Below are 22,784 nucleotides of genomic sequence, written 5' to 3'. Positions count from 1 at the left end.
ACTATCACTCCATTATCTTGACAAGTCTAATCTGTAAGGCCATGGAGGGTATTATTATGCACATCATAAACAATGACATAGGCAATCTCAAAGCACTTGACCACACCCAGATCGTATTTGTCAAGGGCAGATCTTGCCTGTTGAACCTGTTTGACTTCTTTGAGACTGTCACCAAGGCATTGGATGAGAGAAAGTCAGTACAAGCAGCTTACTTTGACTTGACCAAAGCCTTTGACACAATCTCCCACTCAAGCATCATTGAAAAGCTAGCAGAACTTGGAGTAAATCCCTATGTCATCATGTGGGTGCCCAATGTGCTCACTGATAGGACCCACAAAATAGGTAGCACTACATCAGATAGCATATCTGTCACTAGTGGTGTCTCCCAGGGATCTGCCCTGGGACCCCTATTGCTTGCTATCTACTTCTCCGAGGTCCAGGAAAAAACAAAAGTGCAGTGGCTGACCAAGTTTGTGGGTGACTGTAACGTGGGTGCTGTCGGTTACTCATCCAAATGATGCTAACATAGTTCAAGAGAGTCTCACAGCAACAAATGACTGGGGCAAACTCATGGCTTAAGTAAAATGCAAAAAAAAAAAAAAAGTATTAGCATAACATTCCTGAAAAACACAGCCCCTACTGATTATCACATTAAGGGCAACCCCCTAAGCACACAACCTGTGCTGAGAGACCTGGGTACACAAGTTGACAAAAATCTCACGTTTGACCATCATGTAGCGGCAGTGGTCAGAAAAAGCTTTTACTTGGTTCATCTCATAAGTAAAGGGATTGCATCCAGAAAAAAGGAGGTTATTACCTCTCTGCACTCCCCCCTCATTAGGCCAGTAATTGAGTACAACACCCCGTTTGGTATGTACCTCTCCAAACACTTGCAGCAACTGGAAAGGCCACAGAAATACCTCACAAAGATAAACCATAGCCTCCAACACCTGTCCTATGTGGACAGGCTCAAATTAGTATCACTCTACTCTGTATCATACAGATTGCTCAGAGGTGACCTGTGTTTCACCTACAAGGCAATCTCAGACCCTGCTCCATATCCGTACGTCTAACTCCTCACGTAGTACCCCATCAAAAATCTTAAATCTAATATGTGACATTAACAAACCCTCCTGGAGAGACAGGTTTGTCTCCCAGAGGCTGACCCATCTCTGGAATACACTCCCCATACACATCAAATAAAGTACATCGTTGACCCTCTCCAAGTGCAACCTTGATGAGTGGATGGGCAACCAAAAATCTGTCCCAGGGGTGCCATCTGTGTCCCTCACAGAGAGGAATGACAGCTGCTGATTGTGCTTTCTTTTCTGAGGACATACTCTGGCCTAGTCTTGTAAGGGCCTCAGAGCCATTAACCTAGTAATTTCCTATGATCCCATGAACAGGTGCAGTCAGACGTGTGAAGTCCATAACCCTGTGTGTGATGTTATGACTTCTACCCCACTCACACCAGAAATACGGGTCTATATTAGAACACCGAACTTTTAAAATTTCGAGTGTTCTAATATCGACCCATTTTCAGTGAATGCTAAAAATATCGAAGAAACAGAAAACCAAATTTTTTCCTAGGGAAAGAATTTAGTTGTCCGTTTCTGTTGCCTTGGTATTTTCAGTGCTGTGGTGGAAAGTTACGGGACGGATTCAGGTAAGTGTGCGATTGTGTGGACGTGATGGTTAGGGCGGGTTAGGTGAGTTAGGGTGAGGGTGGGGGTCAGGTAAGTGTGCGATTGTGTGGACGTGAGGGTTAGAGCTGGGTAGATGAGTTAGGGTTAGGGCGCAGGTGAGGTGACTGTGCGATAGTGATGGACCTTAGGGTTACGGTTTGGGTTAAGGTAAGTGGATAGTTAGTGGTGTATGTATAGTTTGGTGTAGGGTTAAGTATAAGAGTTTAGTTGTATGTGTGTGGATTGCTGTTTGTTTGGTGTGCTTGTGTTGTGTGTATGTGTTTTGGAACAGCAAATTTTTTTCCCTAGGAAAAAATTTGCTGTTCTGTATGTTCGATGTTTTAAATTTTCAATTCATAGGGTTCGATATAAGAACACTCGACATTTTGAAAGTTCGGTATTCTAATATAGACCCCAGAAATACAAATACATAGCAGCAACTGTGGACAAAGCCTGTGACTGCACTACAGAAGGACAAAGAGACACATATAAGGGGAAGCAGAACCACTGGCCAGACAAATGGAGGATGTGCACTCCAAATCAAATTGTGCAGTAACATCACCCAAAACTACACAACATACACCTACATATGTGGGGGTCCTCAACAAATACAAATCCAAACAAAGGACACCTCAGAGCCAAAAACACATGAGAAGTCCACAAACCTCCACACCACATACCATGCATAGTCCACACACCACTGTCAGGCAACCACTAAGGCCCAATCATAAACCCAACATATTACTCATAGGAGACACCAATGTGAGTCACACAGATGTGCCTCTCACCAAACTGCATAAGGAAACAATAACAATTACTTGTTTGTCAGGTGCCATCATCTGCCATATCACACATGCACTGAAGTCTCTCCACAACAGGTACTGTTATGAGTCTGTCCCAGACAGTCCATGTTGGTGTGAACAACTTCAGACATACCTCCCTGGACAATAGGAAGGCAAACATGATTGAGCATGCTGAATATGTGTCCCATGCAGACATCTCCCTAGGCTTAAGCAGTATTCTACTGTCACCCAGAATGATACCTCAATACAAACAGAAAATGATTGACATTAAGAAGTGGCTGACTTTCTGGTGTCGTCCCAGGGGGATCCAGTGCCTGACAGCCTGTGAAGATACGATTGACAGACCACGCTGCTTTGCTAGAGATGGTCTGCATCCATCTCAGTTGGGCTTCAAGCTTCTAGTAAAGGCCCTTGACTCCCCCATAGTGGCTGTTTTAGGGAAAGTCACGAGGTCAATACTACCAACATGAAACTCTCAACAAAACGCAAATTATTTTATTATTTTTATTTTATTTTACATTTGTCTATTTTACATTTGTTTACCGGGCTAGTCTAACTGGATACATGTCCATTTTCAGTAGAGGCCCGGGGAGAAAAGCTCCTAGGTACATACAGCTAATTAACATATTTCTATCTATGAATCACACAAATAAACAAAAAAAAAAAAATACAAAACATAAGCATAAACAGTACTAAATTACAGGATATACTAACAATTCTAAGTAAATTATCAGTATAGGATGCAGTCTTAACAGTAGATATAGTTGATATTCCAGGATAAAATTTTTTTTTTTTTTTTTTTTTTTTTTTTTTTGAAGGAGGGGGAAGATCAGAGAATAGAGTAACTATAGAGCTAGTCTGGTTTGGAGCTGCTAAACGCTAAGAGTCTAAACATGCAAATGCACTCATTGCAAGCATTCTTAACCCTGGAAGATGCTGGCATTTGTGCACTCACAAAAACCTGGGCCACAGCTATGGAGAGCAACACATCCTTACCTGGTCAGTCATCCTATCTCACAGTCAAACCCCAAAATATGGCCAGCAAAGCCAAAGGCAGTGGAGTATAAATATATATTAAACAGAAACACACCTCCAGGCTAGTCAAACAGTTTGACACACACCAGGCACTCCAGGTACAGTTAACTATTGACAAGACCTCTACTCAAATTATTGGTAGGTACAGGTCAACATATTTGACTCAGGATGCCCGCCCCACCTCTCTGGCCATGTACAAATCTATCAAGATTCAACCCTTTACTCTGATCCTGGCTGACTTTAATTACCCAACCATAGATTGGAAAAAAAACAACCATGCCACAACAGAAATGCACAGAGATTCCCCAATCTTATCAATGCTAAATCCTTAGGACAGCTACTTGATACCCCCACAAGATGTGATACATATATCAGACTTGGCAGTAACCAGCATAATTAACCACTGCAGCACCCCTATGGTATCATCCTCCCTGATATGATCCGACAAAAAAAGTGGTTATGTTTGCTATCACCATCTCTTCTGACCCCCCCCCCCTAGCCATGGTAAAATGAAAATGCCTCTCAAGCTGATTACAACCACCTGAGGGATGGTATAAACAGCTGCACAACCCCCTTCCCCACTGGAGGAACAGGCACCAACATCCAAATGTACACCAAAATATTGTACTAGTATATATATATATATATATATATATATATATATATATATATATATATATATATATATATATATATATATATATATATATATAAAATCAGGAATACCTGACACAACATCATCTTCCACAAGGGAAAGTAAACCTGTCTGGAAACATCTGCAATAAAGGAACTATATAACAAAAGGATAACATTGCTGGCCAGGACCAAGAAGGAGCAGGTGCACAATTAAAAGCAATCTCTCCTTAGCCTGAACAAACAAATAAGAGCACCAGTGAAATCTTCTAAAGGCAACTCTGAGTTAAAATTGCCCACATCTGAGACAGACAATCATAAGGCCTTCTTCACATATGTATGCAGTCTCAAAGGAAGCTCCTAGATCTGTTCAGTACTGGTGATCAGAGACACCACATACACAAATGCTGTAGATATAGCCAATCTTCTGGCTGACAGATTCAGAAGAAATGTCTCCCCTCTGCCCCCCCCATCAGTAAAGCAGGACATCCCCAGTACCTGCCCACCCACCTCTTATCACTAGGTAACAGGGCATCACTGCCCTCTCAAAGCCAAAAACACAGCCTCCATGGGACCTAAATACATCCCAGGCTGCATCCTACATAACCTTAGGCATGAACTAGCAGCACCATTAGGCACCCTAGTGAACCAAAGCCTGAGTACCTTTGTCCCAGCTGAGTGAGGACAGCCACTGTCATCCTTTTTCACAAAGGTGAAGTGTTCACCGATCAAGGAAATTAAAAACCCATCAGCAAAACTATGCTGATCTGCAAGGCCATGCAATGGATTATCATGGACATCATTAACAAGGACATTGGCAAATTCCAAATACTCGACCTCACACAGTCTGCCTGTGTCAAGGAGAGTTATGCCTGTTAAATCTGGTTGACTTTCCTGAAACAGCCACTAAAGGCATGGGGGAAGGAAAGATGGTGCACACCGCCCACTTTGACTTAGCCAAAGCCTTGCACACTATTCTCCACTTGGCCATAGTAGATAAACTCTGTTAACTAGGCATCAATACATATGTCACTGAATGCGTAGCAAGCTGGCTCATTGATAGAACTCACCTAATCATAATAGGGGTAGTCAACTCAAGCAGTACATCCATAATGAGCAGCATACCCCAGGGATCAGTCTTGGGGCCTCTGTTATATGTGATATACTTCCCTGAGGTGCAGGACAAAAATACCAAGTCTGCAGATGACTGCAAGCTGGGAACTGTCATCAATTCCCAAAGTGATGTGGATGCCCTCCATGAGGGTCTCACCAAAACAAATGGCTGCTGCCAGAAATATGGCCTCAAGCTGAATGCCTGAAAATGTATCATCATCCCCTTCAGGGAGACTGATGTCCCCACATATTATCACATTAACAATATTGTCTTACATACACAATCAGTAGTGAGGCATTTGGTCACCCACGTTGATAGCAGCCTGACTTCTGAGTGCCATGTTGCTTCCTTTGTACGGAAAGCTTTCTAGATGGGGCAACTCAAAAATAAGGGTATCTCATCCAGAGACAAAGAGGTCATAAGATCCATGTATCCTACCCTTATAAGGCCAATTATTTTGTACAATGCCCGCTTTGGCATGTACCTCACAAACACATGCAGCAGCTGGAGAGACCACAGAGGTTCCTCACCCAGAAAATCCAGAACCTCAATCACCTACCCTACACTGATAGGCTAAAAGCACTGTCCCTCTACTCAGTTCCATTTAGACTCCTCAGAGGTGACCTCTGTCTGGCATACAAAAGCAATCCAGACCCTGCCTTAATGAGACTGCTGCACATCTGGAAGTCTAGCCCCATTCGATCAATCTGTAGGTGCAGCATCAACCTGGTCTATGATATCAATAGGGCTTGTTGGTGTGACAGATATGTGGCCCACAGATTCCCATCTGTTGAATACACTCCCTATCCACATCAAGCCAAGTACCTCAATACCCCTTCTGAAGTGCACCCTGGATAACTGCATGGAAAACAGAAAATACAGTCCTGTGTTTCTCCCTATGGTCCTGCTGGACCGGGGATCTGGGTGCTGACAGGTCTTAACATGGGCTACACTCTCTGCTGCTAGGGTTATAAGGGCTTCAAGGCCAATAGCCTAGCAACCTCATATGAATCTGTGAACCTATAAACAAATGTCTGGCAGTGGTTCACCACATTACTCTATACTGCTCTGCCACTGATATACCAGGAAATCATAGAGATATGTAGAATATACCACACATATTATGGAAATCTCTGCTCAGTGCAGTGCACTCTGTAACCACACCAGGATATGGCTTTTCAGTTAAGAAGGATACCACAAAACCAAGAGATCCCCAGCCAGTATACCACTGAGGTACTGGACTGTTTACACAGCTTCATCAGCCAATCGGCTATAGCCACACCTCTAAACTGGCTAGATTTGGTGAGAATGTCTATAGTTTGGCTCATAATTTTGGCCTGTTCATCATAAATCTTGTATTTCTCTGGTAAATCACTATGATGATCTGAGGATTTATGTCAGTATGTAATGACATACATTTCAGTATCAGACATTATACATGTCAGAAAATGTCTGCTAAAATAAACCCTGTTACTACAGTAACTTTCCAAGTTTATAAGAGCAATATTTAAAATATCTCCCTATATTTGGCCCATTGTCCCCCATTTTGACAGGCTAACCCCAGATTTCTTGCACTAACAGCTTGAGAGGTATGGCTGTAGCACACAAATACATGGACCAGAGTACAGCTATCTCTGGAATGGACTCCCACTCTGACTATAAAAGGTCATACTGGGCATGCTCCTACACACAGAGAATTACATCCCACGTCTAAACCCACATTGGACTATAGAACTGTATTGTGCATATATGTCTTTGTATACAGACAGTTATGTACACCTTAACTGTCTCTACCCACAACCATCACACATGATTACCCTCAGCTATCTGTAGGTGGCCCGTATTTGCTATATGTGCATCTGTTGTGTGTGATACACAGACATATATATGGGCAACATATAAAAATATTTCAAGCATACACACACATAGACATGGGGAAGAGAGAGACAGGCAGTGAGAGAGAGAGACAGAGAGAGAGAGAGAGAAAGAGAGGGATACACAGACAGTGAGTCATAGACAGAGACACCCTGAAAGGCATAGAGCGATGTCCTGCTGCAGACAGTTACATACCAGTTATAACCAGTGACATGTGCCAGCATGAAGGTGAGCTCCATTGTGTAATAGTACTGAGGTAGGGGTTGTAATCTCACATCACCCTCCTTTGTGTGTGTGTGTTTAGAGGTTAAAGTATTTTGAGGCCTTTTCCATTGAGTATACTTTCCATTACTCTACTTTACAAAATCTGCTGATATCATTCACCATAGAAGTACCTATGGGCACTCTTCAGCCCTATGAGCTCTGTGGTGTGTGAAATAATGGTATAACACTATAATACAAATAACTTGATAGGTAAGGGTTCTAATCTCAATACTGGCAACTGCGTGTGTGTGTGTGTGTGTGTGTGTGTGTGTGTGTGTGTTTGTGTGTGTGTGTATGTGTGTGTGTGTGTGTGTGTGTGTGTGTGTGTGTGTGTGTGTGTGTGTGTGTGTGTGTGTGTGTGTGTGTGTGTGTGTGTGTGTGTGTGTGTGTGTGTGTGTGTGGGTGAGAACCATATCCTCTGTTTGTAGGTTAAAGCATTTTGAGACCTTTTCCAGTACACTTCCCAATGCCCTTCTTTACAAGATATACTGATATCATTCACATTAGAAGTACCTTCGGACACTCTTAGGTTCATAGGTTCATAGCTTAGTACTAGGCTAACTGCTATTTTGGGTCATTTGAAGCCTAGCCAGTTACCCCATGTGAGAATCAAACCCTGCACCTTGTGCTTTTAAGGTAAACACCTTAACCATTATGTCATCCTCCCACCCCTTCAGCCCTATAAGCTCCATGGCACATGCAATAACTGCATAACACTATAATAAAAATGAATAGATAGGTAGGGGGTCTAATCTCAGTCCTGACAAATGTGTGTTTGTAGGTTAAAGTATTTTGGGGCCTTTATCACCCAGTACACTTCCCATTGCCCACACTACAAGATCTGCTGATGTCATTCACTTTAGAATTACCTTCGGATACTCTTCAGCCCTCTAATCTCTGTGGTGCATGAGATAACTGTGGAATACTGAAGTACAAATAACTAGATAGGGATTCTAATCTCAGTCCTGGAAAATGTCGGTGTGTTTGTAGATTAAAGTATTTTGAGGCGTTTCCCACCCAGTACACTTCCCATTGCCCTACTTTACAAGATCTGCTAATATCATTCACCATAGAAGTACCTTTGGGCAGTCTTTAGTCCTATCAGCTCCATGGCATGTGTGATAACTATGTAACAGTCTAGTACAAATAACTAGATAGGTAGAGGTTCTAATTTCAATACTGGCAACAATGATACTGTGAGTGGGTGAGAACCATAGTGTGTGTATGTGTGTGTGTGTGTGTGTGTGTGTGTGTGTGTGTGTGTGTGTGTGTGTGTGTGTGTGTGTGAGTGTGTGTATGTTTGTGTTGGTTATACCATTTTGAGGCCTGTTCCACCCAGTACACTTCCCAGTGCACTACTTTACAAGGCCTGCTGAGGTCATTCACCTTAGAAGTACCTTTGGGCACTCTACAGCCCTTTAAGTTCCATGGTGTGTGCAATAACTGCAGAATACTATTGTACATATAACTAGATAAGTAGGAGTTCTAATCTCAATACTGGCAACTGTGATCATGTGTGTGTGTGTGTGTGTGTGTGTGTGTGTGTGTGTGTGTGTGTGTGTGTGTGTGTGTGTATACAATAGCTAAATAGGTAGGGGTTCTAATCTCAATACTGGCAACTGTGATTGTATAATAACTACATGGGTAGGAGTTCTAATATCAATACTTGTGATTGTGTGTGTGTTGATTATACCATTTTGAGGCCTGTTCCATCCAGTACAATTCCCATTGCCCTACTTTACAAGGCCTGCTGATGTCAGTCACCTTAGAAGTATCTTTGGGCACTTATCGGCTCTATAAGCTTTGTGTCATGTGAGATAAGCAAACAACACTGTAATATGTACAAGTAGATAGGTGTTTGAATTTCAGTATATCCAACTATACTACTGTGTATGTTTGTGTGTGAAGCATATCTTCTATGTGTGTTGATTATACCATTTTAAGGCCTGTTGACTCCCTTCCCATGGCATTACTTTAAAGAGCCTGTTGATGTCATCCAGCCTTACAAGCACAGTGAGACATTTTCTAACAGACAGGCACTGTGGTGCATGCAATAGTCATATCAGTCTGTATTGTACATAACTAGATAGGTAGATCATCTAATAGGAAAAGTGTCAACTCTGTCTGCATGTGTGTTTCAGTGCATATCCCCATAAAATAGTGTAGCTGTTTTTCAGATAGCTCTACCAAGTTAAGGGCTTGTGAACCCACCATTGTCAATCCTAATAGCCCCTGCAATTGTCACACACTTGAATAGTAGTGGCAGACACTGCAACACTATAATAGCTCTGTGGTGTTTGTGTTATGTATATAGCACTATCATTTGAAAAACTAGGCAGGCAGAGGTTCTGCTATCAGCAAGGGCAGGTCATGAGTGTGTGTGTGTGTGTGTGTGTGTGTGTGTGTGTGTGTGTGTGTGTGTGTGTGTGTGTGTGTATGTATGTACATCCCCTTGCAGCAGTCTACCTGTGTTATGGTCACCAGCATACCTCTCAATCCCTCACAGAAAGACATCTGGTTAAAGCTATATGGAAAACTGGGGAAAACACCAAACATTAAGCGCAACCTTCAGATATTTCTGTGACACTCATGAAAAGTCGATACCAGAACAGGTTATGCATTTGACTGCACTTTCCAAAGGGTATGTTTTGTTACATGGCAATATCTGTCATCAAAACTGGGGAAAACCCCAAACATTAAGCACAACCTTCAGATATTTCTGTGACACTCATGAAATGTCGATACCAGAACAGGTTATGCATTTGACTGCACTTTCCAAAGGGTATGTTTTGTTACATTGCAATATCTGTCATCAATCTGCAATGTTAGTCTGTCATGATTTTCCTACAGTTTGCTAGAAAACCACAATTGTATGCCAGATGGAAAGAAAGTATGTGTCAAACATCAGAACAATCTGCAGAAATATACAGAGGTCACAGGTATAGCCACCATCTGTACCACCCTGAAGGTTGCAGTCCATTTCTGGCAAGGTGTGACCTATGACAACTGCTTAATCAGTAAAGAAGTCCCAAGAGTGTAGGACAACAAAAATGTCATACAGTTCTGTACTGATTGCATAGAGCAGTTACTGCACATCAGAAGCACCTTAATGTTATGACAAATAGTGTAAGCTAATGCAATGTCACACAAACAAGGGTCATAGTAGCAAACCAGAATAAGTAATGTGTGTTGCACTTGCTGTGGGGATGGTATGTCCTGCCAACTGTCACTTTACTAGAAGTTGTATCCTACACTCCACATTTGATAATGTCACAAATACATTCTGTGTCACATATGTGTGTGCAATATGTAGACATGTGAAGGCCTTGTGACTACCTGTTGCCCTCAATAACCCAAATGTATATAGGCATGAATGCTAATTGGCACCACCCACATACTTAGGTACAGTCTAAAGTTGTGTAAACTGTAAGTATTCTGCAGTCTGTAATTGAACCGCAAACTTCTGTTAACACACTGCAATGACCCATACAGTGGGTATGGAATGCTGTCAAGGTCCTAGATTCAAGCTGAATGCAGACAACAGTGTCAGCATGCCATACTACAAGGACATGTCCCCAGTATTTCCCACATCAGCACAAAACCCATAAACACACAGACTGCGATGACATACCTGGGTACCCAGGATGGCAACATAGTTGCATTCAGGCAACAAATATTGGCAGTCATCAGAAATTGCTAGTATGTGGTTCACCACATAAGTAAAGGGATCACATCCAGCCAAAAGGTGGACATTACCTCTGAATAGTCCTTAGTTAGTAAAAAAAATGCATTAGCAGCATGGCCAGTCTGCTATGCACCTATGCAGACATCTGCAGAATCTGTAAAGGCTATGTTAACACCCACAAAGTTCAGCCATGGCCCTCAACTCCTGTTCCATGCAGATAGCCTGTAATCAGTACTGGCCCACTGGTTACTGGTCAGGTTGTCCACAGGTGTCTGTGGCATGCCAAGATGGCAATATTGTGCTCAGCCCTTCAGCAGCTGCCCCCTGTACAAGAGTATGACTCCATGTGCATTACCAACACAAGAGGCCTGACTTACATATGAGATAGCTGACACACACATGCTGGAGAGTCAGGTTTGGCTACTAGAGGCTCCCTGTGTCAGGAATACACTCCCTAAACATGTCAAACATGCTACCATTCATACCCTCATCAACTGCAAGGTTGAGTGGATAGGAAAGGAAAACATCTGTCCTAAGGTTTAACCAGTGTCCAGCAATGGAAGGGGCAACAGGTGCTGAGGGATGATTCTATTGGGGATAAAATGATGGCTAGGCTTGTGAGAGATCCAGGGCCAGTACTCTGGTAACCTCCTCTGTATCTATGAACCTGTGGTCCTACAGAACACCCAGGTGACATGTACGAAGGCTAGCTGGCTGTGTCAAGGGGTATGTATGCAAGGTCAAACTGTCTGCCCCATTGTCCTTCACATACTGTTGCACGCATACACACCCGGTAAACATGTACATATACAGCCATACCTTGGTGATGAAAAGGTTACTGTGTTTTTGCTTCACCATACTCAGCTTCTGTAATGTCAGCTGCCCTGCAGGCTGTACACACACAGACACCTGGAGCACAAACAAAATATGGTATGTGAGACAACAGTCAGTCAGCAGTACTAAGAGCAATAATGCATCATGGCAGAAAGGTACATACGATTCGATGTGCACCCATGACAATTGCCAGCAGACAGCACCTTACACAGCCTAACAGTACTACAATTTATTATATTCAGTCTGTGCATCAGACCCATATTAGCATGTCCATGCATCAATTGTATGGATAACAGGGATGTGGCACAGGTGTCATCACATGCACAGGGTGTGGTGTGGGGTTGCCAGAGGCCTAGGCTGGGCCATACAGTTGACATCATATGTGTCTGTGTGTCTGGAGGGGTGGTGTTGAACTGGGCCATGGAGAGGAGCTGTGTGTGTCTGGTGGTGACATGCCTGTGATAGTGATGTGTGAGTGTGTGTAGGCACACAATCAAGCCATGTGGTTGCCCTACATGGGGGTATGTTGGACAGCTGTGGACCGTACATAGCAACATGTACAGTTCACCACCTCCAGCTCTGGACACAGGAACTGGCTCTGCCATCACCAGGCACAAAGGCAGATGTGGTACTACTCCCTGATGGTGACTGCTGTCTGCTGGCTCCTTGTCCCTGACAGGACCAGCCAGCAACACGTGCCCATGGCCTGCTACATTGTGGTGTGGACAGCACCCTCCCTTTGGTAGTGCTGGTGGTAATGCCACTATGGGAGTGTGAATGTGCACAGCCACATGGGCTCTCAGCCAATCTTGCTGCTGACCTTTGGCCACATGTCCGACACCCTTCTCCAACCAGATGTTCATGCACAGACATTTCACAGTTGAGCACTGACAATGTCTCGCCCCACTGTGTATCCATGACATCAGCAAAATGACGTATTTCATCACCAATGTCGTGGAGGTTGCCACGCATGGCAGGAAGTGTTGCATTCATGACCCTGAGCATCTGTCTGGGTAGCATTCAAAATTTGCCTATGCCTCCTCCATGATGGACTAAAACATGCATTGGGTGACACCTGCTGTTATACCTCTGACAGGGGCTGGATGGGCAGCAGTTGAGCACACCTATCAATCTGCCTGTATGGACTTCACCAGTTCTCTGACTATGGCTAGTATCTACACTCACAGATGCCATAGTCACCTCACTAGCCTGTTGTATGCCACCACCCTTCGGCAATCCAATATCTGTGACTGCTGGAAACTGGGTATGTGTTGGCATACTGACCGTGTGTGGGGAACATTGTAGGTGGAAGTGGGATGTCAACCAATGGTACAGATTCAGCCCCAACAACCCCACCTGTGCCCTATTTTGACCACCATCATAATCAGAGTCTGATGAGACACTGACATCAGGTTGTGAGGGGGAGATAACCCAACCCCCATGTTCACCTCTGAGGGGAAGACAACATATGTAAATTACTACCTGCACTATAATATTTGCTGATACACACACACACACACACACACACACACACACACACACACACACACACACACACACACACACACACATAGGTGAGGTGACACAAAGACATTATACAGACCACACTTTCTGAATGAGAACATCCATGACACACATTTGGACCATAACAGGTACACTCTAGACAGGCCCTCAACAACAGGCAGTGCAGCTATGTCCAGTTAATGTTGCTACTACTATCACCTGTGAGATATGTGAGGAGTGGCAGTATGTGATGGACCTTCACCTAACACACAGTGCACCTGTGTACACAATACTAATGTACCCCTGTATAGCACAGTGACAACATCTATACAACAGTACGTGCCAATATGTTACAACTCCTGCAAATAGGCTCCCATTATGACAAATGCGATGCATCGCAGTTAACCCCACCACACATGAACATGCACACATTGCAATATGGCTAAGTGTAACAGTTGTGCGCATGGAAAACTGGCTGCCCTCAACATGCCTATGGTATTGGTGAACCACAGCAAGACAGTTCCACACTCACTGGCTTCAGGTTGCTGTTTCTGAGCCACACCAGAGGGACCTATGTAGTTGTGGAGGGAAAGGTATTGTCAGCACACACACATGTGGCATTGGTACAGGATAAAATTTTCAATCATAAACATGTATAGTGCAAGCTATAATACTACCCAAATTGCTGACATTCACAATAAGTGTGCACGTGTGTGCATAACAAAACCCCACTTGCAAATGCAGTTTGACTTGACAAATGCATCCATGTATGCAAAGTCTTCCACTATCAATGCTACAGTATTGATATAATGATCACTGGGGCCTTATCTGCATGCTCCTCAGCTGTTGATTCTGTGCCATCCGCCTATACGACATATGTAGTGATGGTTTCCTGGGAGGTGGTGACTGCACCAAGGTTTGTGAGGAACTCCCCAGTGGCTGTGAGTGGTGGTTGAGTAGCAGGCCCTCCACCTTTGAAAGCATGGTCCCTGGCCACAACTGCAGACCTTTGCCGTACATTATGTACCAGCTCTTTGGCACAATGTTGGACCTGTTTGTAGGTCCTGTCCTGGTGTCCCACATTGTTGACTGTCACTACCAGTTCTGCCCACAGGGCAGTGCATTCCTGCAGGTTTTCCAGCTCCTTCCAAACATTACGCTGTGATGGAGTCTGAGGGCATTGATGACTGATGCAGTCTTGGCATCTGAGAAGGGCATGTTGTATCTGCAGTACATCTCATGTGAAAGACATGAACAGGGTAACATATCACAGGAACACATACATTGGTCACCATTATGTACAGACTCTGCACATCCACTTTTTGCTAGCACTATCCACCGCTACCACCCACATCACACCTCTGCCATCTATCAGTACAGTATGTGTGTGTATTGTAAACATACTGACATTACAGTATGCATTTCCACTCTGATCCTGATGTTTCAAGTTGCCCCCAATGAAGACCACAAATGTGTATAATCCTCCATTCATCACACAGCACATGCCGCAGCTGGGAACATCACAGAGGTTCCCCACCAGGGAATACCAGGCCATCAAACATCTAACTTACACCTATAGGCTATAAGGCCAACCCTCTATGTGGTGTTATACATACTCCTCAGGAGAAACCTCATTGTGGCATGCAAGGCAGTCATGGACTCCACATTGCTGGGACTGCTGCACGAGTGCAAGTCATGCTCCACTGTGTTATCACACTCACACACACACACACACACACACACACACACACACACACACACACACACACACACACACACACACCCTCAACCAGGTGAGTGACATGAACTAGTCTTGTTGGCAGCTCATACGTGTGTCACACACACAATCACCCTACAGTTGGAATAGGCACCCTGTCCACATCAGGCAGTGTAGCTACCTAATCCTTTGCAGGTGTACCTGGTCAGATGGATGGTTAACAGTACATACACTGTTGGGATACCACCTGTGTGCCTATTTGATGGGGACATCAGCTGCTGCCTGGCATACACATGGGCTGTCATGTGACCTAGCCATATGGCTGCTCAGGGCCCATAGCCTAGTAGCATGGTATGTTACCAGGGCTACCAGAAATGGCCTGACCACTGTGACAGACTGTGTTATATGTCCACACACACATCACTGCCATTGACTGCTGGGTGTCCCCTATGAGCAACGTTACAGTATCATGTCATCTAGCCTACATCTGAAAAATATGTGAGTGCTACTACATATGCATGTGAACATTCCAGGAACATGTCTGGTACACAATAACAGAGACCAGTGCATATGTGGTGTAGGGTGTCCTCCTCATAGGTGTCTGACAAGTGCAGTACCCAGATGTTTTAAAAATGGGTACATGCGCCTGATAGATGTAGACCCCCCCCTCCAGACAAATGTGTATTCCTGCACACCAGATGGACAATACATGATGGTTGTCTACAGAGTTTGGGGAATGTGTCTGTGACATGCCAGACCCCTGGGGACACAGTAATGGTGCATGAATATCTGGTACTGTATCCATTTCCTTATGTTGCATGCTCAGTATGTATGCACTGCTGCTGAGGCAGAGTCAGCACCCCCCCCCAATACTAGTCCCTATAACCCGTTGTCCTGCTGCAGGGACTCACCAGGTATGCTAGCCATAGGTGTCAGGCAATCAGATACAGGTGTGGCGAACACACCGACCTAGCCAGAATATGTCAGGATTGGTCAGGGAGACCAGAACAATCTGTGAAATAATCCTGTATGACATTGTCAGACTGAGATGGGCTCAAGGATGGTACATGATGTAATATGCCATCTGCATCCACCAGTACATACTCAGTGTGATGCCCCTGCACAGGCCAGTAATCAAGGAGCCTCAATCCTCACTACTACCACCAGTGAGGGATGTACACAATGGGAGGATGACAAATACACACAATAAAGTACAATTACCCTTCAGAACACACAGATATCACAGTCAGTCTGGGGCTGGTTTCTACCTCTCTCTCCAGATCCCCAATAAGACTCCCCACTAGTACAGCTATATGGTTAACATCTCAGCAGAGTGCCCAAGCCAAAATAGCCATCACCCTATCTGTCCGACCAGTGCTTTGAGTCCCTGCTCAAGTAGCTGACATACACACGCACACACACACACACACACACACACACACACACACACACACACACACACACACACACACAAACACACACACACACACACTCCTGGGAAAAGCTGGCACAGGTTTACCAGCTATGGCCCCTTTTTCCCACGCATAAAGGTAGTTTCAGCTGCCACAATTCAGCTCTTTATCAGCTACTGTAAGGCCCTTACCAAAAGTTGATGAAGCTTACTGTGTGATGTGCCTATTAGCCAAATGGTAAGTATAACCAAGACCAAGCCTATTGGACTGGGATATACAGTGTCACTGAATGCACATGCAAGTACTCTAAGAGATTACTTAGCCCAATACAGACCAGACACAAGTACAATATTTATCTATATTTAGTAATAACTAATAAAGAAACAAGACAATACTCAATCAATACCGTAACTACAGAGTTCAGACTCACAGGGAATAATTTCAGACAACATTGCAGGACAGTCTGAAATAATTACATCCAACATCCACTGTAATAGGTTAATCGGTTCATAGGATGATACTAGACTACTGGGCTGGAGGCCCTTATAGGCCTAGCCAAGACTTTTACCCATGTTCCTTCAAAGTCAGCACCTGTTTCACCTGTCCAGCAGGGACAAAGGTGGGATCCCAGGGGTTTATGTTCTGTTTCCCATTCAGTCATCCAGTTTCTTCTTAAAGAGGGCTAGAGGTACTCTGCTTGACATGGAGAGGGAGTTTATTCCACAGATGGTGCAGTCTTTGGGACACAAATCTATCCTGCCAACAAGTACTATTCATGTCACAGACCAGGTTAAGGCCTTGCATGCAGGTTGTATGAGTTTAGTTTGTCTTACGGATATGCAGCAACACCACCAAGGCTGGGTTGGACAGGGCCTTGTATGCAGGACACTGATCTCCTCTGAGCAGTCTGTATGACACTGAGTAGAGGGGCAGGGCTTTTAGCCTATCTGTTTAGGATAGGTGTTAGAGACCTTTGAGGTCTCTACAACTGCTGCATGTGCTTGGCAAGGTACATGCAGAAGGGGGCATTGTACTCGATAATGGGTCTCATAAGGGAGGAGTACAGGGATGTTATGGCCTCTTTGTTCCTGGATGGCATACCCTGATTTATGAGCTGGGCCATGTAGACAGCCTTCTGTACAATGGAGGCAACATGGTGGCCAAAAGTCAGGTTGCTATCAGCCTGGGTGCCCATGTCCCTCTCAACTGATTGCATGCTTAGTACAGTGTTATTAATGTCATAAGAGGTGGGGTAATAATTTCCCCAAAGGGGATAATGATGCATTTCCTGGCATTAATTTTGAGGCCATGCTTCTGGCACCAGTCATTAGTTTGGGTAATTTGGGGAATTTAAGACAGCACCCAGCTTGCAGTCATCTGCATATTTGGTCAGGCACAGACCACTGGTTGTGGCCTGCATCTCAGACAAGTATATGCCTAACAGTATAGGCCCCAAGACACCACTCATTATGGGTCTACTACTAGAAGTGGCTTCCCCTACTTTGACTGAGTGGGTTCTATCAGTGAGCCAGTTAGCTACCCATCTGGTAACATATGGGCTGATACCTAGCTGGGATGGTTTATGTATTATGCCCAAATGTGGAATATTGTCAAAGGCTTTGGCTAGGTGAAGGTAGCCATTGTGCACTGTCTTCCTTTTGTCCATGGCTTTGGTCACTGTTTTGAAGAAGTCAACCATGTTTAACAGCCGTGATCTCCCTTTGACAAAACCAAACTATGTGGGGTGCAGCATTTGGAGTTTTCCAATGTCCTTGTTTATAAGGTCTATGATAATGCATTCCGTGGCCTTGCAGATCAGGCTAGTTAGTCTGATGAGCCTATAATTGCCTGGGTCACTATATGCTACACCTTTGTGTATAGGGATGACAATGGCTGTCCTCCATGCAGCTGGGATGAAGATGGTGCTCAGGCTGTGGTTGAATAGGCTGTCTAATGGAGCTGAGAGCTCATGCCTGAGTTCATGTAGGATACAGGCAGGGATGTTATCGGGTCCCATGGAGACTTTATTTTTTGCCTTTGATAGAGCATTAAGGACCTGCTGCATGGTGATGAGGGGAGGAGCAGGTGCTGGGGATGTCCTGGTGTACTGATGAGGGGAACAGGGAGGTGACATATTCACTGAACCTGTCTGCCAGCAGATTGGCTATATCTATGGCATTTGGGTATGTAGTGTTATTGACCGCCAGTTTAGAGCAGATTTGGGTGTTGCCTTTGAGATTGCAGACATATGTGAAGAAGGCATTGTGATTGTCCTTGGTGGATGTGGCCAATTTGGACTTGAAGTTAGCCTTATAGGATTTCACCAGTGATCTTATTTGCTTGTTCAAACGAAGAAGAGATTGCTTCAAACTTGGCACCTGCTCCTTCTTGGCTCTGGACAGCAATTACCTCCTTCTGTGATAAACTTTGTTTATTGATGCCGTCCAACAGACAGGTTTACTCTTCCTTGAGGAATAATGACTTGGTCCTGTCAGGTATTGCTGAGTCCATACAGCTATGTAGGTGCTCAGATATTTTCCTGGTGTAGGCTTGGACATAAGTGCTAGTTCCAACTGAAGGGATAGTGGTGGTACAGCTCCTTATACCTACTCTGAGGAGATTGTACTCAGCTTCTGACATGTTTTTTTGTGTGACCCTGACAAGGGGAGGATGTCAGTGGAGATGGTGACTTCAAAAGTGATCGCTTTATGGACAGATTTTACCAAGGAGGATGATGCTGTAGGAGTGCTACAGTGGCTGCTCATCTTGGTTAGGACCAGGTACAAGATATTTTCACCTCTCATATGGGTTTCCACCAGCTGATTCAATGCATTGCCATTGACAAAGTTGTGGAATCTCTGGCAATTCATGTTTGGGATAGAATAGGTCCTGCTCTCTATGGCTGGGTAGTTAAGGTCACCCAGGAGCAGGGTGGAGGGTTGAATCTTGATGGATTGAGGTAAGTCCAGATCAGTGGAGTGGGCATCCTGAGTCATGGTTGGGGATCTGTAACTAGCTAAGATTTGAATAGATGTTTTGTAAACATGTAACTGCACTTGGAGTGTCTCCTGTGTGTCATACTGTTTGATCAGGCCAAAAGTGTGCATGTCTTTGATAAATATTGGAACTCCAGCTCCTTTGGCTTTGTAGTCCTCCCTTTGGTGTCTGAAAGTATGGTAAGATGAGTAACCTGGTAAGGTTGGGGTGCTCTGAACAGCTGTGAACCAGGTTCCAGTGACTGCACAAATGTCAGTATCCCCCAGGGCAAGGAATGCATGCAATGACTCCAGTTTCATGCTAAAACTCCTAGCATTCAGAAGCATGGCCTTTAATTTCATTTATATGAATTATTCATATTGGTAATATTGTGGTCATGACTTTGGCTAAAATAGGCACTGTGGGGGAGGCAGAAGCCTTTGCCAGAAGCCTAAAGCCCAGGGGAGACAGATGAAGACCATCTGTGCAAAGCATAATGGACTGTCAATCATGTACTGGCTTTTGACTGAGACAGCAAGGATCCAAGGTTTTTAGTGTGATTGCATCTCTCACATATTGTGTTCTTATGTGGTAGTAGTAGATGGCTGTCTGTGTACATCAGGCAGTTGCTACACTGTCTCACATTGTTCGTCCATGGTTATCAGAATCTGTGGAACAGAGCTCAGCATAGTAGAGTGCTTACTATCTGAGAAGAGTACCTATAGGGGTGAGTGTGGCTGGATAAAATCAATACAGTAGCTGCAGACGAGGGCCTCGCTTACACAGGAGTGCTGGTAAGGGAAAAAATGCAACTGAGATACCTTGTAAAGGGTTAAAACAGCACAATGGGGATGTGCAACAGGCAAACAAACACAAATCCACACAGATGCTGGTTTTAAATACCACAAAAACAAAGGTAAAATAGTGACACTGGAACTGACTGACCAACCCTTGTCCCTGAGCTCTTACGTCAACACCCTATGCCAGACCAGTTCCAAACAGTTCACTTTCTCCCATTATGTGCAGGCAGGCCCTGGCCAACTCAAGATGACATAGCAGAAAACACATGAATCACACAAACAGATCTGACAACAGCAAAACCTGTAACTAGACTATGCTAAAGATATTTCAACTCTGCTTAGGCCAATTTAACACAGGTGAACAGATAAACACTTAACTATACCAGTAACAAACAAGAGCAAACTGAATTAAACAAATTAATCAATTAACCAATAAAAAAGCTCAAAAGTGAGCCCTGTTCCAGCAATCTTCGATCAGACATGTTCTAAGTGCACACTCCTGGATTAGTGCTTAAGTTATATAAACAAAGCTAGATTCAGCAGATTTGAATCTTGTCTATGCTACAGCAAACAAGGTGCACCACTTTCAGAAAGAAACCATGCAAATAAGCAGACACAATAAGCCTTTAACCAGCAAGTCACACTCAGAAGGGCAGAATCTAGCCTCTACTCCCGCAAGAGTGAGGACCACAAACCTTCTTAATGTAAAATAACTGGCCTGAAGCCCAAGTTATTAAACCAAAAGGTTTAGAATATCAGTTACAATAATCAGGCTAACAAGCAATAATAAATGCAGCAGAATAAATGCAACTGAGTACTTTTAAGAACAGACAGCAAAGACAAAATAAACTAATAAATACAGTAGAATTATTTTATTAGGTTAAGTGGGAAGGGATGAGTCACGATAATTTACATATGGGAAACCAGGTGGGGGGAGGGTGCCTTCCCAAATGCTCTCTCTCTACTCAATAGACTAAGATCATGGGATGGGACTGGGAGGAGTGTCCAAAATGAGACATATAGTAGGGACAGACAACTCAAAAAACACCAAATTTAAGAATACAACAAGGACTGGGCAAGTGGGAGGAGGAACTCTTAAAACTCCAAAAGAACAGAATAATTAAAACAAAACAAATGTAATACTAGAATAAGATACAAAATGGAAGTGATCAAACTTTGGATAAAGGGCTTCAAATCAACATTAAATGCAGAGATGTCTGATACTCAGAGCACTGCCGACCACACAAAACATCAGACAGACATACTATATTCCCATCTATATGTAAACAATTTTACATTTCCCTAGTTACTTATTATTAGCAAGGCAAATGCAGATGAGTGGATGTTGTCAGATTCACAGACACATACAACATGCAAAGGTCTTTCTATGAGACACATCTGAAATTAATAATCAACATTAATGCTGGTTTAGCTCAGATTACATCAGTATGTGTCACCTGCCTTCACTTCTCAGGCTAACAACAACTAACATACATGTTAACATCTCTGCGTCAGAAGTACATATCTGTCTGACGTTTGTGTAGAACCGGAAGTCATAACACAGTTAAACACTTTTACATCTTCAGCTAAGCAATTATTTATGTTTCAAGACAATACAAAAACCTTTAGCTGTAGAAATCTATGTCTGCTTGCTGCACTGATACTGAGATAACACATTTGTAAAACAAGCTCAGCTTATTTATTTGAAGTTTTGCATCTTGTATGTTCAGGGCTTCCAGCTTCTACTATTAATACATACATATGCACAGGTAATACTTTATATACGTTTCTGGTTTTGTCAGTACAGTACACTGTGGTTACAATCCTGAAGCTCAGTCATACATCTTAACCTCTTAGCACAAGAAATCTGGATAATCCCGCAAAATGGGTGGACAAAGGGCCATACCTAGGGACAGATTTTAAATACTGCTCCTATAAACTTCAAAATTTGCTAGAGTAACAGGGTTTGTTTTGACATACATTTTCTGAGGGATTTGAAGTCTGCAACTCAGATGTATATTATCATTTAGTGACATTTATATTTTATTTATTTTATTTTACATTTGTTTACCAGGAGTGTCCACTGGGCCATAGTGAGCCCATTTTCAGTGGAGGCCCTGGGAGAAAAGCTCCAACTAGACATTTATTAAACAAATAATCAAAGCATACATTTCTTGACAACAAATACACAGCAAATCATTTCTTTACAACAGGTTTGGATATAAAATTAGTTTACAGGATGATATAGCAGGTTCGGGCATACAGTTAGGTTAACAGAATGAGGCTATAGAATATAATATGGGTTAAAGCAAATAAATAATGCAGGCATTGTATATTTTTGAAGTTATAACAGTGACATACTATAAAATAGTTACATAAAAGAGTATCATAATAGTCTGGCAGACATAGAAGTGGAAAAGCAGTTATAAGGGGTATGGTTAAAATTTT

This window comes from Protopterus annectens, chromosome 7.part0 (assembly GCF_019279795.1).
Source record: "Protopterus annectens isolate FY-2018-M chromosome 7.part0, PAN1.0, whole genome shotgun sequence".
NCBI lineage: Eukaryota > Metazoa > Chordata > Ceratodontiformes > Protopteridae > Protopterus > Protopterus annectens.
Note: the sequence above shows the minus strand (reverse complement) of the source record.